At 37.0% G+C, this 21704-nt stretch overlaps 1 protein-coding gene and 1 non-coding gene across 2 annotated transcripts in view; both read right to left on the bottom strand.

Annotated features, from left to right (window-relative positions):
* Window positions 1-21704, bottom strand: part of LOC119548602 (semaphorin-1A) — a 206700-nt gene that overhangs the window by 166830 nt on the left and 18166 nt on the right. The gene's annotated exons all lie outside the window — the stretch shown is intronic.
* On the bottom strand, window positions 16689-16761 carry Trnaf-gaa. Its single transcript has one exon. It is a non-coding gene; the product is annotated as a tRNA-Phe (tRNA).

Genomic DNA, 21704 nt, shown 5'->3' with positions numbered 1-21704 from the left:
GTAGAGACTCTGGAAAACTTCGTAGATATCTTATGCAAATGCTCTTAAGTGATCCATCTCAATGTGTAAACCTAAAGATAGCAAAAACTTATTTCACAGATTCTATTTTCCAAAATGTAAATTAGAGTATCTAAATGGTTATACAATCAATTAGAATATATTTATTTAACGCCATGTTTTATTTATATCAATATCGCACATCAACACTGACGTCACCTTTACAAGATAAACAAACCATTAAGCAATAATCAATAAAAACTAAAGTCAAACCCTTTGTCCTTTAGCCTTTGTCGCGAGAGCTGAGCAGTTAGTCGTAAATATAAGGGACAAACTAAAAAAAGGCAAATCAATTGCTGAACAGCCAAGCACGGGTGTCTTACATAAGGCACTCACTTGCCTAAGTTATTTTAATAAAGTGGTTAATTGTAAATAAGTAAAAAGACTGAATGTATGACTGAAATTTACAGAATGTGATGCGCAGTAAAATATAAGACATTTCTCATGACTACATGAATTTATATTTTACTTTGTACCCCATAGCATATTTGATGCTTGGTCAGAAGATTAGGCAACTTTTTTTTAAATGCTTTGACTTCATAAACAAGGAAGAACGATATAGTCAGCTAAAGGGAGCAAAGGGAAATGAAGATATGCAAGCAGCAAAGCGTGATTGAAATATGCCACCTACCGGCGGTAGACAGATTGAAGCGTTATGGGCGTTAGAGTGGGCGTGGAAAATTTTTTGGATCAATCGATAGGTATTGACGAGACCAATTTCACTTAAAATTTTTTATCTAGCATGAAAATTGTGGGCGCCACAGGTTTAGGCGGTTTGTGGGCGTTAGAGTGGGCGTGGCATATTCGCGTTACAAACTTGCGCTGCGTAAAAGGCTACGAAATCTAAATCTGAGATCCCAATTCTCTATCTTTAATAGTTTCCGAGATATCCACGTTCATATTTACTATTTTTTGAAGTTTGGGGGCGGTTTGTGGGCGATAAAGTGGGCGTGGCAATCTTTTTTTTGGGTCAATCGATAGGTACATTTCAGTTAAAATTTTTATTCTAGCATCAAAACTGTAGGAGCCACAGTTTTGGGCGGTTTGTGGGCGTTAGAGTGGACGTGGCACTCTTCTGAAAGAAACAAAGAAGCTCAGCAATCTGCACGCCAAATCTCAATCTCTCATAGTTTCCGAGATCTCAGCGTTCATCCGGACAGACGGACAGACGGACATGGCTAGATCGGCTCGGCTAGTAATCCTGATCAAGAATATATATACTTTATGGGGTCGGAAACGCTTTCTTCTGCCTGTTACATACTTTCCCACGAATCTAGTATACCCTTTTACTCTACGAGTAACGGGTATAAAAACACGAGAGAACGCTACACCACCTAGCTTTAATTCCTTTATTTGCTCATACACTTTTACAAAATTCAAAAAAAAAGGGCGCGAGTCAGACAGATTTACCGTCAAAGTCGATTGTGGGCATGGCACTCCAATGGAACAAACTTGCGCGGCGGATGCCTAAAATCTGCATGAACAGTCCCAACTTTCTACCTTTTATAATTTCGGAGATCTATGCGTTTATAGGGACGGACGGACAATTAGACTTGGATTGTTATCCTGATATCTAAAAGTATGCAGTGAGTAAAATATAGTCATCTTTCTAAATGTATTCTGGGTTTGTACTTCTGGTCTTAAGATACAGCTGCGGCAACAAAAATAGCACCAATGTGTAGGCAATTCTTCTTTGTGCTACTAAATGGTCATTTTTTGCAATATTTTTATTCTGTTTGTAAGGGTAAGTAGGGTTACATATCTACTAACTAAAACAAAAGTGGTTACGCCCACAATGCGGATGGTTTTTAAAACTTCGATACATTTATCATAAAAGTAGCAAAATTATGCGGCAACAAAAATAGCACCACTTAAAGAAAAGGCTTAAAAAACTTAAAAATAACCGCGATTTGAAAATTTTTTTTGATTGAAATGTATGATTTTATACATCTTAAGGTAAAAAAAATATTGTTCTAAAGCTTGGGCTTCAACAACAACAACAACAACGACCGACCTGACGTCACTAGACACCAGAACCTTTCCTTGGCAAAATTGTTGTTTGACTCTTTCAAAATAGCTCCAGGGCAGATGTTTTTCTTCAGTTTTGCATTAAAAACATAGTTTTTTAACATTTCTGCAAAGATTTTCGATTTATTTTAGTTCTGGGGCTTAAAAGGTCCCCATTATACCATTTGGCTTAAGGGTTTTGATACTTTAGACGACTCTCTATCAGATTTTTTTTGGTTTATAATCGTGGTAAAGCTTCCAAAATAAAATAATTTTGTATTACGAATATAATTGCATCATAATTTCTGAGCTATCAAATTTACATGTTGATCCTGTATGGGCTTACATTATGACATGGTACCATTATTATAGTACGAGTATATGCCCATACCATGATATTTGCTTCACCATTATTATTCTTTGCAAATGTGAATTGGGAACTCAATTTTTGATTTGTAGGTTATCTGAGGTGTATTTTAAGCCTTTTTCATCTAAACATAAGCAATTTTCCGCCGCCAGACCATAAAAGAGTTTCCCTTTAATTGTGGGCCTTATTTAAGACTCGTACTTCAAATTCACCCATGCTCTGCAGTCTAGGGAGATTTTTTTTTTGGACGTCAAGCGCATCATTTTTGTTTATGTACATTATATCCAACTTTTTATGTACTTACAAATAATAAAAAAAAAAATGCAACTTCATAGGCGGCTTAAACGGGTCCTACTTGCATTCATGCACATGACTTTTTTACAGTTATGGGGTCATTGCGGCTTTCGCACTGCGTGCTATTCTTTTGTGTTCTTGTTTTAGGTAACTAAAAATCATTATTTTAAAGAATTCGACGATTCAACTAAACTTATCTTTTGCATTGCCTTTATAAATTGGCTTTTTGAATGTCCTTCTATTTGTACCATTACAGTGCGCTTAATCACCCATTGGGAACACTATTTTATTCATTATTTTACCAATTCACTTAGTAGTACTTATTCTTAATATAACAAAACGAAAAACATCCAAAAAATCTGAGCAAATGAAGTTTTAAGACGAAAACCGTTAATAGTGCTATTTTTGTTGCCGCATAATTTTGCTACTTTTATGATAAATGTATCGAAGTTTTAAAAACCATCCGCATTGTGGGCGTAACCACTTTTGTTTTAGTTAGTAGATATGTAACCCTACTTACCTTTACAAACAGAATAAAAATATTGCAAAAAATGACCATTTAGTAGCTCAAAGAAGAATTGCCTACACATTGGTGCTATTATTGTTGCCGCAACTGTATATTATTGCAAATTTATAGACACCTAAAATGAAATTAAAATATACTTCAGATTCGATAAAGCTTACTTCTACCTGTTACATACTTTTATACTTACATACAATTAACCATTTTACTCTAAGAAAAACGTATTTAAAAAATATATAAATTTTTTTTTTAATACCAAGACTTAATTGCACTAATCTTTCTGCTCGTAGAACTTGCAAAGAAGTGTGAAAAAATTTCCCGACCAGGATTGACTGTGGAGTGACGTGGCCAAGTGGCTTCGTAGTGCCTGCCCAGGTCCTGCCGCTTTGCGACTCCCGACTACCAATCCTGACTCTTTTTTCCTCACTTAGGGTTTCCTAGATTTTTAGCTCGGTTAGCCTCTGCTCAGGCTCACTGGAAAGAAAGTCGGCTACTTGCCCAATGAATAAAGAAAGAAACAAACAAGAATTTCGTTCGCTTGACTGCGTGTCTATATGGGCGAATTAATGAATGAATGAGTGTGTGACTGGGCGGGTGAATGGTGCGAATGGCTGAATGAATTGTCGGTGGGTTGTATAAATCAACTTTGCGTTTATCTCAAAGCAAATAAGTCAACAGTGTAGACGGATAGCAAAATGCAATCTCAATGTGAATGAGCGAGCAGGCGTCAAAGGGAAATGCTGGGTGTCTAGTTGGTTTGCCAGAGGTCATTGGAAATGTTTCCCAGTGGCGTGGACGATTTAGTTGCACATGCGTTTGCAGCTTTAAGTGGCCTTATCAAGCTCGAGCTCCCACTACGATCTGGAATTGCGATTTTGCACTCGACAGATTCAAGTTGAAATTATTAAACTTTCAAATTGGTAAACTGAACCCACTGGAGCCGAAAAAAGTACACAGTTTTACTAATGAATGTCAACTAAATACTACTACAAAATACTACCAAAAATTAAAGCTCAGAATCAGTTTATTCATTAGAATAAAAAAGTTAGCACTTAAAAAGATTTTAGGTTTCCGATTCTTTAGGTTCTTACTGTCAAAGTACAAATTTAACAGAAAACACATCATCTACTCCATTTTTCCACATTTTGTATCTCATGTTTCTTATACAGTCCATAAATAATTTTATATAAATGCAAACCAACCAGGCCAAGTTTTCTCCAAGGATTTTTCAGGATGTGTTTGCTCTTAGAGTTTCACCTGCCTGTGGGGATTCCTAAGAATAATCTGCACTATTATTTGCAGGTAGGAATGGAAATCCTGAAATGGTAATGTGATGATTCAGATGCATTCACGTCTGAGTGCCTCGTCAGCTGTGCAAATTATCTTTTGTGGACACACATGAAATTTGCTAATCCAGGTCAGACCACAAAATAGCCATATATATACGAACATTCAGCCATACAATGGATATCGCAATGATGCATTCGGGCCTTTGGGTTTGAGAGATTTCGGAGTGCAACGGTAATTCATCAATTAAACTGCGCCTTTATAAAATTACCAATTACCATTCCACAGCCGACAACCCACAAAATTCAAATGCGCGCACCCCAAAAAGATTTTCGAATGGGATTTGCCGTTCTAAGCTCTTACGTCCGAATTCGTCTCGATTCTCTGGCAATGTGCGGCTTTTGGCAATTCGGCAGTCAACTAATCGATGGCGAAACATTTGCCCAGACACAAAGCAAGCCTAATGCAAACTCCAAAACTCCTGGCCCATAGGCACACAGTCGGTGCAGTGTCGTCGCCAACTCATAAAAGATGCACATTGTAACTCATAGTATGCAGAGTATCTGCGGCATCCGAGTCCGCCCACTTTTGGGTACTCCACCTCCCATTTTCCTCCTGCAGCTTACATTGCGGCCAGCTTCGGTTTGCGCCGGTCCTAATGCCCATTTGCCCCTGCATTTGCATTAAAAGAGGTCCGAGTCCAACGGTCAGACGGACGGACAAAGAGGACCAATAGCCGGGGCTTACAAATCACTAGGCACACTGATTGAAGGTTGTTTAAATCAACTCAAGTAGAGTCTCACAAATGTACATCCTTTAGAGTCCTTGGATATTGAGATTCCAAATCATTTAGATTTAAAAAATGGTTAAATATTTTCTTCAAAATAATTTATTTGGATTTTGTAGGAGTTTGCACGGGGCAGCTCATCGATGTGTGTTTGCCGACTGCTTTTAAGCTGCTCTAAAACTATCATTACATTTCATCATTTTTATTATACTCAACTTGTTGGATTTCCAATAAATAATATTCTGTATACTTTTGAACCACTGTCCATCCAAAACAGCTCACAATTCACAACGCAGATTTGAAGTAGAGAGAAAGGATTAAGAGTGGGAAGCTGAAAGAGGTTGCTGTAATTGTGAGAGGACGTCTGCGCCGCATTGCTTCTTTAATGAGATTAACGTATAAAGACAAATGTCATGTGCATGCTAACAAGCCCAAAGGCACTGGAAAAATATATATTTTGGAGTGCGTTCCAGAGTAGGCTGCCCCCAACGTTTTTGGGGCTGCGGTCGGCCAGTTGGCAGCTGCTCAAGCTTCCGTTCCCGCTGTCGATTGTGTGCTTAGCCATAAAAGGCAGAAGGCGGCACATTATAAATTCTGAAATGTTTATTCAGCCTACCGCACCATACGCTGCGGGAACACAACACGACAGCCGAGGAAAGACATAACCAAAGCTGGAACGACCAAAAGGGTTGGTGATATATGTATATGGTAGTAGGCTCCAAGTTACCTCATGCTTTTATGTTATTTTAAAGGTTCTTTCTGTAAGCACACAATACATAACTTGCCTTTAAATTCACATATCGGCAAAGAGAATCTCAATCGTTTTATTAATAATTTAAAATATCTTAAAACCCCAATAAAATTAAAAATTGTTGACACAAATATTTGTTTTGAGTAATATCATAAAGAACAAAATAGATTCTTATAATTAAGTGACAAACCCAGTGCCCTATAAACCAGGAACCGTAGCGATTTTTAAATTTTATTTCAAAAATCACAAAATAAGAATGATTTTTATTTGAGTTAAATAATAATTGATGTGAATCATTTTTGATTTTTCTTCAACAAAAAATGAATTATATTTGATTTTTAAAAAAGAAAACTTAATGGAATTTTTATTTATTAAAATCAAAATAAAAGTAGCGCCTTGTGTTACAAACAATATATTACGATTGTATACGTACTTAAATTTTTGAGCAAATATCTGATTTACCGACCCATAGTGCACTGTTAGCCGACTTAAACTTCAAAGCGGCCGAATTTCATTACGCAAACTGCAGCAGCAGACGACCCTCGCTGCAGATGCCATGGCTTCAAAGCATTGGAGAATCGGAGGTGGACCACAAAGGACGACCAAATGATGACAGCTCTAGGAGCAGGAACGATAGCCTTGACCGCGGTGAAAAGTGAAAAGCTGTCAGCAGTTTCTGCCTCACTGTCCGTCTATAAAATATATATGGCAGGAATCAACCAACTATAAAGAGCTAACGAGCTGTAAACTATGAAAAAGCAAACTCTTTGGCGCGTCATATAATTTCAGCTTTTATTCAGCGATCTCACCTCTCTAAAATTGAGACATAAATTTAAGAGGGGTAAACAGAAAAGTTATGCAAGGACACAAGTAAGAGATATAGTCGAGTGCATCAAATGTTATATAGCTAACCAGTTTAACTGATTAACTAATGGCCCGATTAAGATCTTTTTTGACAAGGTCAATCGATTGGTATTGACAAAACATTACATTAAAGCTAAACTTTTTAGTTCTGACATAAAAACTTTGGGGGCCCCAGTCTAAGACGAGTTTTGGGCGTTTCAGTGAGCGTGGCGAGGTCTTTGAAGACAATGAATAGGTATCGACGAACCTATACATTCAGCTACAATTTTATTTCTAGCATAAAAAGATGTTAAAAGACCCTATTTAATTCAATACAGATAACAACTAAATGTTCATTAACTGAACTCAATTAAAAACAAGGAACATCGCTATAGTCGATTAACTCGACTATCAGATACCCATCACTCAGCTAAAGGGACCAAAGGGAAATGGAGATATGCAAGCAGCAAAGCGAGATTAAAATGCGCCACCTACCCGTGATCTCAATATATGGTTATGTGGACGGTAGACAGATTTAAGCGTTATGGGCATTAGAGTGGGCGTTGCTAACTTTTTTTTGTGTCAATCAATAGGTATTGATGAGAACAATACATTTCAGTTAAAATTTTAATTCTAGCATCAAAACTATAGGAGCCGCAGTTTTGAGCAGTTTGTGTGCGTTTGAGTGGGCGTGGCACCTTGCTGAAACAAACTTGCAGGAATCTGCATGCCAAATCCCAATAGCCTAGCTCTTATAGTTTCCGAGATCTCAGCGTTCATACGGACAGACCGACAGACTAGATCGACTCGGCTAGTGATCAAGAATATATACACTTTATGGGTTCGGAAACGCTTCCTTCTGCCTGTTACATACTTTCCTACGAATCTAGAGTACCCTTTTACTCTACGAGTAACGGGTATAAATACTAAAAATGTCAACTTTGATTTTTAAAAACTTAATAAATTTAGAATCGTTTTCCATCTCGCTATAGCAGTCAATGATTTCCGTCAAGGAAGAAATTCAAAACGCACTTTAAAAATACTTAAGAGGCTTAGAGCAAAGCTCCTTAATGACCTTAATAAGCCACTTGAAACGAAGGAAAGCAATACTTCCATGGCTTCACTCTTCACCAAAGCGGATGCTGACTTTGCATTAATCAAGAAAGTGACGAAATCTCAGAGATACAGATATACCACAGGATGCAGGTACAGCAGATACGAAACACGGATTCCGAGGCACACACAAACGGTAGATTCCTAGCTGATTTGCCGATTGTTCATCATGGAAGCCGAAAGGCGTCACGAAAAGATTTCCCTTCCTAACTCATAAACTTTGATCCCGAAAAGTCGAGCAAAAAACTCAGGAACCGAGCCCCAATCTTTCAAGCCGACACCTCTGTGTGACAATGATGAAGAAAATGCGATAAGTCTCGCCAAAGTGAAACGAACAGAGCTGCACGAGGTTTACATGTACATATGCATATATGGTAAAGAGAAACTTTACATACTCTAGTGATATTTTTAAGCTATATAAGAAAAATGTCCGATCCGGTTATCGAACTGAATTTATATACCCTTGCAGAGGCAATATTGATTTCAGTCAGAAGTTTGCAACGCAGAGAAGGAGACGTTTCCGACCCCATAAAGTATATATATTCATGATCAGCATGACTAGACGAGTCGATCTAGCCATGTCCGTCTGTATGTCCGTTTCTACGCAAACTAGTCTCTCAGTTTTAAAGCTATCAGGCTGAAGCCTTATTTCTTTTGCAGGTAGTATATAAGTCGGAACCAGCCGGATCGGACAACTATATCTTATAGCTCCCATAGGAATAATCGGAAAAAAAAGTTGTTTTAAATTATATCTTTGGTGTTTTTTAACATATAACCTCCTTAGCTTGGAAATAACATTTTTAAATTAGTTTTGATTTTCGAATTAAATTTTATCGAAATCGGACGACTATATCATATAGCTGGCATAGGAACGATTGTAAAATTGGTGGGAAAATAATATGAAACAAATTATAGGTTCGGTGTTTTTTAACATATAACCTCCTACTCTTGGAAATAATATTTTTTAATTAGTTCTGAATTTCGAATTTAATTTTATCAAAATCGGACGACTATATCATATAGCTGCCATAGAAACGATCGGAAAATTGGTGGGAAAATAATATGAAACAAATTAAAGCTGTGGTGTTTTTTAACATATAACCTCCTACGCTTGGAAATAACATTTTTTGATTAGTTCTGAATTTTGAATTTATTTTTATCAAAATCGGACGACTATATCATATAGCTGCCATAGGAACGATCGGAAAATTGGTGGGCAAATAACATGAAACAAATTATAGCTTCGGTGTTTTTTGACATATTATCTTATACTATTGGGAATATCATTTTTTGTATTTTTTAATTTAATAATTATAACTGCAAGGGTATACAAACTTCGGCTTGCCGAAGTTAACTTCCTTTCTTGTTTGAAATGATATAGCACTGTTTGGGCCATGGTGTGTTAAGAAAATATACCATTTATTCGTCTTATGATTGCAGCCCTGTCTATTAAAATAAATATATTTATTTTCCCTATCAAAAGCTTCCAAAACAAAAGACATTTGTTGATGGCGGGGGTGGCTAGGTTTGAACAGGGTGACCAAGGCTTTTTCCTTTAGCGGTAGGACGTCTCATGACAAAACATTGTGCAGCAGGCTGCGTCAACTCCTGTTACCGGCGATGATGATGCGTAGAACAATATAGGAATGGCATTGTTCCGGAAGACTTCATCAGAACGAGGGTTGTAAGCACAAAAGATTCGTAGTCGTATGACACCCGTGTAATGGGTTATAATGGAACCGTTAAGGATTGACTGCCTAGTTTAATAACGTCTTTTTAATTGATTGATGATGTGCAGTACAAAACAGATGTTTCAATCATGAAGATATTTCTGAAGAGACTTTAAACGTTTCTTATAGTGGCAGTTTATGGAACTTAAGGTGCACGCTACAGTAAAGGTTGTTAAGTGGGCGCCGTGGACAAGATCATTAGCGTTGTCTATCGCAAATTACAAAAGGTGGGAAAATTGAAGTAACATTGGAGAATAACAAAAGCTAAAGAGAGACTAAAATAAAATATGCATATATAAAACTTTCTGGCTCTGCTCCTGACAGTCCAACGACAACAGTAAACCTTGAAGAGCAGTTTAAGTCCAAGACAAAAATCTGTATTATATTGTATGGCGTATAATTCAGGAGAACAAAATAAAAACAAGAAAGGAAGTTAGCTTCGGCAAGCCGAAGTTTGTATACCCTTGCAGCTATAATTATTAAATTTAAAAACACAAAAAAATGATATTCCCAATAGTATAAGATAATATGTCAAAAAACACCGAAGCTATAATTTGTTTTATATTATTTTATTACCAATTTTTGATCGTTCCGATGGCAGCTATATGATACAGTCGTCCGATTTTGATAAAATTAAACTCGAAATTCCGAACTAATTTAAAAATGTTATTTCCAATCGTAGCAGGTTATATGTTAAAAAACACCGAAGCTATAATTTGTTTCATATTATTTTTCCACCAATTTTCCGATCGTTCCTATGGCAGCTATATGATATAGTCGTCCGATTTCGATTAAATTTAATTCGAAATTCAAAGCTAATTAAAAAATGTTATTTCCAAGCTTAGGAGGTTATATTTTAAAAAACACCAAAGATGTATTTAAAAAAAAATTTTTTCCGATTATTCCTATGGAAGCTATAAGATATAGTTGTCCGATCCGGCTGGCTCCGACTTATATACTACCTGCAAAGGAAATAAGGCTTTTGGGAAAGTTTCAACCCGATAGCTTTAAAACTGAGAGACTAGTTTGCGTAGAAACGGACGGACATTTTTTAAAGGTGACAATGTCGGAAAAAATTTGTATGAAAAAGAGAAAAATATGGCTAAAATGCATGTTTCTAAGCATTTTCAAAAAATCATAAAAAATATAAGCAAAATGATTTTTGTAAAATTCTTTTTGCAGTTACTATTATTTTTGTTTGAAGAAACTTTTTGCATCAAAAAATTTAAGTTTTCAATTCGAGGAAAAAAGTTCAAAAAGGACATTTTCACACAAATTCGTCCTTTTCAATAAGTACTGAATGGGTTAAGAAATGTATTGTATCATTCAAACGGCATTTAAATTACCTTTCCATTGATGCCAAAGTTAACAAGATGTAAGTTCAAATTATGAGTATATTTAACTTTTTTTTGAGAAAATACTTTTGACCACCCTTGTATATACTTTATGGGGTCGGAAACGTCTCCTTCACTGCGTTGCAAACTTCTGACTGAAATCAATATACCCTCTGCAAGGGTATAACAAGAAATGAAGTAAAATTCGGAAAGCCGAAGTTTGTATACCCTTGCCGTTATAATTATTAATTTTAATTCGAAATTCTTAAAAATACACAAAATGATATTCCCAATAGTATAAGATAATATGTCAAAAAACACCGAAGCTATGATTTGTTTCATATTATTTTCCCACCAATGGCAGCTATATGCTATACTCGTCCGATTTTGATAAAATTAAAATCGATATTCAGAACTAATTAAAAAATGTTATTTCCAAGCGTAGGAGGTTCAATGTTCAAAAGTTTGTATACCCTTGCAGTTATAATTATTAAATTTAAAACAATGAAGAACGCTATAGTCGAGTACCTCGACTATCAGATACCCGCTACTCAGCTAAAGGGACCAAAGGAAAATGGAGATATACAAGCAGCAAAGCGAGATTATAATGCGCCACCAACCGGCGGTAGACAGATTTAAGCGTTATGGGCGTTAGAGTGGGCGTGGCAACATCTTTTTTGGATCAATCGATAGGTATTGACGAGACCAATACATTTCAGTTAAAATTTTTTATCTAGTATGAAAATTGTGGGCGCCACAGGCTTGGGCGGTTTGTGGGCGTTAGAGTGGGCGTGGCATATTCGCATAACAAACTTGCGCTGCGTACAAGGCTACGGAATCTAAATCTGAAATCCCAATACTCTATCTTTGATAGTTTCCGAGATACCCGCGTTCATACTAAGGAGTTTTTGAAGTTTGTGGGCGTTAAAGTGGTTGTTAATCAGTCGATAGGTATTGATAAGAACAATACATTTCAGTTAAAATTTGTATTCTAGCATTACAACTGTAGCAGCCACTGTTTTGGGCGGTTTGTGGGCATTAGAGTGGGCGTGGCACCCTGCACAACCTTGCACTGCGCATGAAGTTCAAGAATCTGCATGCAAAATTCCAATAGTCTAGCTCCTGTAGTTCCCGAGATCTCAGCGTTCTTGCGGACAGACTGACTGACGGACTTGGCTAGATCGACTCGGCTAGGGGGGTCGGAAACGCTTCCTTCTACCTGTTACATACTTTCCGATGAATCTACGAGTAACGGGTATAAAAATCCTTAAAAATTATGTCGCTACAAGCACTGCCTATTTGTGGGCGTTACAGTGTGAGTGGCACTGGGCTGAAGTAGGCATAGGCTTCCTAGGTACTATTACTAGTGTAATCAACGTGTACCATCTGCACGTCAAATTATAACTCTCCTAGCTTTCAAAATGTGGCCAGCAGACAGGACTCAGCGTTATGGACACTTACACTTTTATGAAATAAATTCCTTCTACCCCTAACATACTCGTTCGCGAAGGCGACTACCATGTATACAAAAAGAAATGAAAATCTACTGTGATTCTCCGATTGTTACGAGTGATACATCAATCGAAAGGTATTGCAAAAGAGAAAGCGGTGAAAGTGTAAAAGTAAAAATTTAGAAAATTTGATTTGTTGGGGCCGGTGCGAATAAGTACCCCCGGCTCTAAACGATGTCAAACAGCTCAGTATAAGATACTTAACCTCTACCACTTTTGAAAAAACTAGCTAGTTTGGAAAGAAAACAACTATAAATAGATAAATGTTGTACACCCGTAACTTGTGAACTACTGAAGCTACAGGCTTGTGCTATTTTGGAATAACTTGTACGCATTGCTAACAGATTTTTGTGTAAGTACCACCGTTCAAAAATTATGGGCAAAAGTTATTTTTATATTCAGTTTATTAAACTTTTTTACTGATTTCTCAAAAACAGCTCAAACTAAATTTTGTGGTGTATATCCCTTCAGATTCCTCTACTTTTGACGAACGACACATTGTTGTAAAAATTCCCGCTTAATTAACAAAAATGGCCACATTTACCAGTTCAGAGCATCTTGATTGAAATTTTTATACCCTTGCAGAGGGTATTATGATTTCAGTCAGAAGATTGCAACGCAGTGAAGGAGACGTTTCCGACCCCATAAAGTATATATATTCTTGATCAGCATGACTAGACGAGTCGATCTAGCCATGTCCGTCTGTCTGTCCGTTTCTACGTAAACTAGTCTCATAGTTTATCGGGCTGAAACTTTCCCAAAAGTCTTCTTTCTTTTGAAGGTAGTATATAAGTGGTATTAGAGTAATAGAGTGGGCGTGGCAAACTTTTTTTTGGTCAATCGATTTGTATTGACGAGATCAATACATTTCAGTTAAAATTTTGTATCTATCATGAAAATTGTGGGCCCCACAGGATTGGGCGGTTAGTGGGCGGTAGAGTGGGCGTGGCATATTTACGTAACACATTTGCGCTGTGTACAAGGCTATGGAATCTAAATCTGAGATCCCAATTCTCTATCTTTGATAGTTTCCGAGATATCCACGTTCATATTTACGATTTTTTGAAGTTTGTGGGCGGTTATGGGCGGGGAACTTTTTTTCGGACAACACATTTCAGTTAAAATTTTTACTCTAGCATCAAAACTGTAGGAGCCACCGTTTTGGGCGGTTTGTGGGCGGTAAAGTAGGCGTGGCACGCTGCTGAAACAAACTTGCGCTGCATAAGAAGCTCAGGAGTCTGCATGCCTAATCCCAATAGCCTATCTCTTATAGTTTCCGAGATCTCAGCGTTCATCGGGACGGACAGACAGACGGATAGACGGACATGGCTAGATCGACTCGGCTAGTGATCCTGATCAATAAACGCTTCCTTCTGCCTGTTACATACTTTTCGACGAATCTAGTATACCCCTTTACTCTACGAGTAACGGGTACAAAAATATAAGTTCTACCACTTTTGGAAAAACTAGACAGTTTGGCGAGAAAACAGCTATAAATAACTAAATTTTGCACACCCGTAATTTGTATACTTCTACACTCATAGAAATTGTACTTTAAAATCGCCCTAAAACCAGGAGAATCGCCCTAAAACGGGGGTCAATAGGCGACTGGGTAACAAAATAAGGTCAACATTTTCTAAAAAATAGGCGTGTATTCGGGTCACATTTAAATCTAGGGTGCATTTTCTTAAGTCTTGTGCGATTTTTCTGTTCCTTGAAAACAAGGGCAAGTGCCCTAAAAATTAATACAAATTTTTATAAAAAAAATGGTGTTTGGACATGTTTGCTGCTTTTCTCGCAACCATTTCCTGCGGTACTTTTCCTGGAATTTTTTCAAGATTATTTGACTTGTCCTTTTTGACTAAAAGTTAAGAGGGTGAGAAGGTAAGGTTATTATTTGGCCGTTCACCGAATGTTGGTAAACTGCTAATTGGAATCATAAGAACTGAATGTAGTTATTAAACAGAATCAGGAAAGTAAACATATAAGTCAAACAACTTCTTTTGCTTTTGCAAACAACATTTTTTGTCATTTTAGAAAAATGAACTCTATAAAATATTTTCTATGGCGATTTTTCCTATACATAGGGCGATTTTTCTTAATATTAGGAAGACTTTTCTTTTATTTGGAAAAATAATTTTATGAGTGTAAAGCTAAAGGCTTGTGCTATATGTCGCTAGAAAGGTATTTCGAAATACTTTGTACTAAACTAAGAAACTAAAAAACTAAAATGCACTCTGGAACAAACTTCTGAAAAAATCTTTAAACGTGCGCTCCACAGAATTTGCATGCGAAATCCCAACCTTTACAGCGGAATAAAAGTAAAAACTCTATTATATTAATTTTTAATTTAAGCATTTGCGATTATTTATTTAAGTGAAATGATATTCAAATGACAATTTTCATTACTTATGGAGGAACCTGCGCCATGGGGAAATCGAAAGGCTCCTCCTGGGTGTCGGGCTGAGAAGGGGTTCGCTTCAGCCACACCGCCGCCCTGATTGGGTTGGTCAGCGGGTCGACTGGTAGCTACCGAATTTGTAGCCCCGTTACCAGATGCGCGAGGAAGTTTCGCCAATGCTTCTTCGTATGCCACTCTTGAACGGTGCACTTTGTCGTTTTTGCATACTTCGAACCCAGTAACAGCATGCCGAATATGCTTCGGAATAGTGGACATGCAGCATCTTTTAAATTGTTTATGGCATGGACACTGGCACCTGGGCACGTGGTCGAGTTGGGCAACGTTGTTCCAACGTTTTGGGCCGCGACCTCGTCCCCTTGCGCTCCAAGTGTCATAAGCGAGTTCCCTGTTCCAACGCTAAAAAAGAATAATCGCTGTGGACGGCAGTCCACGTAGTGACAAAGCACACCAGGAGAGTGTGCGTAGGCGACTACTATATGTACACGAAGAAATGAAAATCTACAGTGATCGTCCCATCGTTACGAGGGGTACATCAATCGAAAGGTATCGCAAAAACTAAAAGGATTGCGTACAAGGCATATTTAATTGCAGCGTGCGGATTGTAAAAAAGTTATAGTGTTTAGTAAATCGTATAATACATTTTCGTCACTAAAGTTGATATCATAACTTTTTTTTGTCAAAGGTCTAGTTTTTTACCTCGTTAAGAGGTGTTTTTGCTTGATATCCGATGACTACAATATATCCTTTATCCTCTACGAATAATCAAGGCGACCTTTATTAGTGCCTGCAAAAAAACTACGGAAAATTATAAGCTGTATAATTATTATATATTTTTTATTCACTAAAATGTATAAATATTTAAGAAATGAAGAAATCCTAATTATGTCATTTTATTTATTTATTGTACAAATTAGCACATACATAAATGTCTGGTAATTTGAAATGAGTAGGGCTTGCACATGCAAAAATCTCTTACTTACCAACTGTTGCCAACTGATGAGCAACCAATTTCCCTGTTAATTAAATTAATAAAAGCAATACGAGCAACGAGATAGCGAAACATATACGTTTAAAAAAGATGGGAACCAAGTTAAAGTTTTTTAATTGCATTCAATGTAGCTGCCAACTACGGCGACAAGGATAAAGCGACTACGAGGGATTAAACAGAAGGAGAAGATGGCTCCGATGACGTTGTCAAGTTGGCTGAATGTAGTTCATAGTTGGGCGCATTCCTGGCCATCGTTTAATGACATTTTCATCAAGACCCCAACTCGACAGTCACGAAAACCCCCTCATTATCATTATAATTGTAAAGCTTGTTTCTGTGCTTCCTCTTTTCCCCATGGCAGTGCCACATTTTCCGCGTTTGTTTAGGGTAAAAGTTTGGCAAAAGTTCTTTCGTATTGTGATTTGTGCGCAGTGGGCGAAATAGTTGTTGTCGGAATCAGCCTCCATTCCATAATCCTTGACGCGCCGCGACTTTATTTTGTAATGAGCGTAGTGTACGGAGGTGTATATATCCCCGATAGAGACGTCGAAAAATGTCGAAAGTGCACAAAGGCAAAATACATTTGAATATAATTCTAGGCTAAAAGACGTGACATTTAAGACTAACAGTTATTAAATAGTTATTCCAAAAAAAAAAATTATAAAAAAAACTATTGCCGAAACCCGGGATTGAACCGGGGACCTTTAGATCTTCAGTCTAACGCTCTCCCAACTGAGCTATTTCGGCACATGTAACACAAGCCGCAAAAGCTCAACTTTGGCTGCAGGCAATGTTATCAGAACCTTGAGGCAATGTTTTATAGTATGCTGGCTGTTTTATACGGTCGCTTTGGTAAGGCGAAGTGGAGTGGTCAGTTTAAACCGCTCAGATAATCAAGAATAAACAGCCGGATCATGAGAGAGAATCTGGATATTCCCTAAACTGTTAAATTTCTGAATTGTTGAAAATTCAACAGAAAATTTCAGCAATTAAGGGATCGACCCTAAAAGTTCCTTGTTGAATTTTCAATTTTTAGATGTCAGCTGTTTGTCAGATTGTCAAATTGCCAGACTGTGTTTACCAAAGATTATGTTTAAAATTAAGGAAAATGCTGAAATGAGCCAAAAACTAAACAATTATAACTACTAACACAGCATCCTATCAGATATCATTTACTCGCATATTTTATACGATTGCAATTCCTACAAGTATACAAGTGACCAGAGTTACCCTCTTACTTTAGTCGAGAACAGCGACAACTCTGGTTTTCAGCAATTCAACAAAATTTTCAACAGTCCCGAAAAAAAATTGCTGAAATTTCTGACAGTTGACTTTGTATGAAACAACAGCTGATTAACAGCTGATCCAAATTTAACAATTCAACAGTTTAGGGAATCCCTGAATATCTCAAACACCCGTAGCTATTTGTAGCTCTGTTGTGTGTTAAATTTCTCTTGTAAATCTTATCAATAGAAAACTAACTGGCAAAAATCTGTCTAAATGAATAAAAAGAGATTAAGCGTGGAAACAGAGCTCGGCAGTTTTCATTTTTGCTCCTATGAATTTACATATAAAGAATAATTTTGAATTTCCAAAAAATCACGTAAAACAAGAAAATATACATACACTTGTACAAAAACTTCTGGAAATTTTACAGTTTAAAAAAACATATTAAAAAAATCTTAAAAATTTCATTTTAATTTTTACAGATAGTACCTATATTCACCTTCCGTTTAATGAAACTCTTAAATTTTAAACACTAATACTTTTTCTTATATAAATTAAAATGTACAAAATGGCCCGATTTCGCATCAAAAAAGTATGCGTACAAAGGAAAAGAATGCAAAAAGAACGGCATTAAAAGCTTTTAAATTACGGTTTTGGCATTGATAACTGTAAATCAAAGTTTGTTTACTTGTTTCTAATCATTTCTGGCATATTCGTGTTGTAACCAAACCGTATTTTTATGATGGGGAAAAAGACAAAAGAAATTAGCCATGATTTGAGGAAAGTCATAGTAAAACTACGTGATGAAGGGAAAACTCTTCGGGAAATTGGTGGGATAGTTGGCAGGACACACTCCTCTGTACAAAGAGTCCTTGGCGGCTAGTGGAGTTGGAAATCTTGTTTTCATTGAATCCACAATGGATCACAAGATGTATATCAACATCCTACAAGAAAATTTACATCAAAGCGCCACGGAACTGGGACTGGAGGATGACTTTTGGTTCCAACAGGACAACGACCCGAAGCTTTGTGCCATGAATACGAAACTTTGGTTGCTTTATAATGTGAAGAATCAGTTAAATTAACCACCGCAATCCCCAGATCTCAATCCAATTCAGCATTTGTGGGACCTCCTGGAGCGCAGGATCCGGCAGCACACCATTACATCAAAGGACATGCTAAAACAAGTGATGGTCGAGGAATGGAATAAAATATCGGTGGAGGACACAACAAAATTGGTCCAGTCAATGCCAAATCGGTTGGCTGAAGTCCTAAAACGAAAGGGGTATCCGACCTCATATTGAATTCAAGTCCTTTTGCCAAAAATATGGAGTTTGTTTATGATTTTTGATTTTGTACGCATACTTTTTCTGATGCGAAATCAGACCATTTTGTACATTTTAATTTACATAAGGAAAAATATAAGTGTTAGAAATTTAAGAAATTCATCGAACGAAAGGTGAATAAAGGTACTATCTGTAAAAATAAAAATGAAATTTTTAAGATTTTTTTAACATGTTTTTTAACTCAAAAGCTCCCAGAAATTGTTGTACGCATACTTTTTCTGACAAGTGTATGTATGTTCATCTATACCAAGCGGTCGGCATTATGCGGGCAACTGGTACCTTCTTTTTTGTCCCGCACCCGTGTAAAAGGATTATTATTTCTTATTGTTTGGTTATAAATGTTTAATGAATGGTCAGATTTTAATAATTTTCGGCACTATTGATAATAAAAACGTACTTTCATTTAAATGTTTACAAAATATTACAAATTTCGGCTCTAGACGGGTTTGAGCGTTATGGACGTTTGTGGTCATTAAAGTGGGCGTGGCAACATGCTGAAACAAACTTGCGCTGGATTTGAACTAAGCATCCGCGGGAAACGTTGTGCGATAGACCAATGGGTAAGGTGTCTGTCTCTGGTGCGAAAGGTCCCCGGTTCAAGTGCGCGCCGATGCTGTACGATTTTTAAGAATAATATCTAAAATTTCTCTATCAATTGTAATAAAAAAGTTATATTTAAAACGTTTCCAGATTTCAAATAAAAAAGAAAACAAAGTTTGTCATGAGCGGGACTCGAACCACTAACCCTCAGGCCCGTGCATCAAAGACAATGCGCTAGCAGTCTGAGCCACGCCTATTTTTTTTTTATGAAGCGGCAAAATGCTTTTTTGTGACAAAAAAGCTTTTTTGTAGAAAACTTTTTTTAAGTGACATAGTGATCCTATATTAGGGTCAATTTGATGTGCTTCGTATCAAAGATTTTTTGACACTCAATAGTATCACATTGACACCTAAGTAATGGCATATTGATGACGATTTTTTGGGTGCAAGAATATATACATTTTAAAGGGATTTGGCAAGAAGATTCGTGAGCTTCTTGCGCAGCGCAAGTTTGTTTCAGCAGATACCACGCCCACTCAACCGCCCAAAACTGTGGCGCCCACAGTTATAATTTTTTTTTTTTTAATGAAATGAATTGTTCTCATCACTACCTATCGATTGACAAAAAAAAAAGTTTGCCACTGCCACTTAAACGCCCAAAATGCGCCCACAAACTTCAAAAAGTCGTAAGTATGAACACTGATATCTCGGAAACTATCAAAGGTAGAGAATTGGGATTTCAGATTTAGATTCCGTAGCCTTGTACGCAGTGAAAGTTGGTTACGTGAATATGCAACGCCCACTCTAACGCCCACAAACCGCCCAAAACAGATGCGCCCACAATTTTCGTGCTAGAAAAAAAAAGTTTACTGAAATGTATAAGTCTCGTCAATACCTATCGATTGACAGTTTTCATGCTAAAAACATTGTACCTGTCTCGTCAGTACATATCGATTGATCCGAAAGAAGTTGAGATCGCGGGTAGGTGGCGCATTACAATCTCGCTTTGCGGAGTCCCTATCTCCATCTCCCTTAGGTCCCTTCAGTTGAGTAACGGGTCTCTTATAGTCGAGGCACTCGACTATAGCGTTCATTCTTGTTATGCCCGTTACTCGTAGAGTAAGAGTATATACTAGATTCGATGGAAAGTATGTTACAGGTAAAAGGAAGCGTTTCCGACCCCATAAAGTATACATTTTCTCGATCAGGATCACTATCCGAGTCAATCTAGCCATGTCCGTCTGTCGGTCTGTCCATATGAACGCTGTGATCTTGGAAACTATAAAAGCTGCAATACTGGGATTAGGCATGCAGATTCTAGAGATTCCTGCGCAGAGCAAGATTGTTTCGCCTGTGTGCCACGCCCACAAGCCGCCCAAAACTGTGGCTCTTACAGCGCTAGGAAACAAAACTCAGGAATCTGCACGCCAAATCTCAATAGCCTAGCTCTTATAGTTTCCGAGATCTCAGCGTTCATCCGGACGGACAGACAGACGGACATGGCTAGATCGACTCGGCTAGTGATCCTGATCAAGAATATATATACTTTATGGGGTCGGAAACGCTTCCTTCTGCCTGTTACATACTTTCCGACGAATCTAGTATACCCTTTTACTCTACGAGTAGCGGGTATAATTACATTCCTATGTTTCAAAAATATAAATGTTTAAACAAATAGATTCACGGCTTTCCCTTATACATATCTCCCTCATTATTAATAAATGAATTTAGGTAACAGTTTGAAGCAAAAGATGCCCTTGAGATTGTTTTTTTTTAATTCTAATTTAATTTAAGGTAAAAAGAAGGCCTATATTAATTACATCCTTAAAAATGCTTAAGCTTTCCTACACCGGAAATACTAAATTCACAACACAATCGATTTACGTTTTTAATGTTTTTACAACACTTATAATGCTTATTTGTTATTTAACGGAATAAATTTAAAAGGCATTTAATGAAACAAAAAAAATGTGCTAAATATTACTAACCCAGGAGGATAACTTACTCTTTGATTATTTTTGCACCAGAGACAAAATAAAAAAAAATCGTTTACAGAAATTGTAAGCCATTAAAAGTATATATCTCTTTGTGAAACCACCAAAAAAAAAACGCTCCAAAGCTCTTTCTCTATCGTGGCGTGGAAATGTCAAATTATTATATCCTTGCAGACGGTATTATGATTTCAGTCAGAAGTTTGCAACGGAGTGAAGGAGACGTTTTCGACCCCATAAAGTGTATATATTCTTGATCAGCATCACTAGACGAGTCGATCTAGCCGTGTCCGTCTGTCCGTCCGTTTCTACGCAAACTAGTCTCATAGTTTGAAAGCTATCGGGCTGAAACTTTCCCAGTCGTCGGAACCAGCCGGATCGGACAACTGTATATTATAGCTCCCATAGGAATAATTGGAAAAATTTTTTACAAAATTATATCTTTGGTGTTTTGTAACATATAACGTCATACGCTTGGAAATAACATTTTTTAATTAGTTCTGAATTTCGAATTTAATTTTATAAAAATCGTACGACTATATCATATAGCTGCCATTTATTATTTATTTATTTATTGTAAACCCTT

The sequence above is a fragment of the Drosophila subpulchrella genome, chromosome 2L (assembly GCF_014743375.2).
Source record: "Drosophila subpulchrella strain 33 F10 #4 breed RU33 chromosome 2L, RU_Dsub_v1.1 Primary Assembly, whole genome shotgun sequence".
Taxonomy (NCBI): Eukaryota; Metazoa; Arthropoda; class Insecta; order Diptera; family Drosophilidae; genus Drosophila; species Drosophila subpulchrella.
This window is presented reverse-complemented; position numbering and strand designations above follow the sequence as displayed.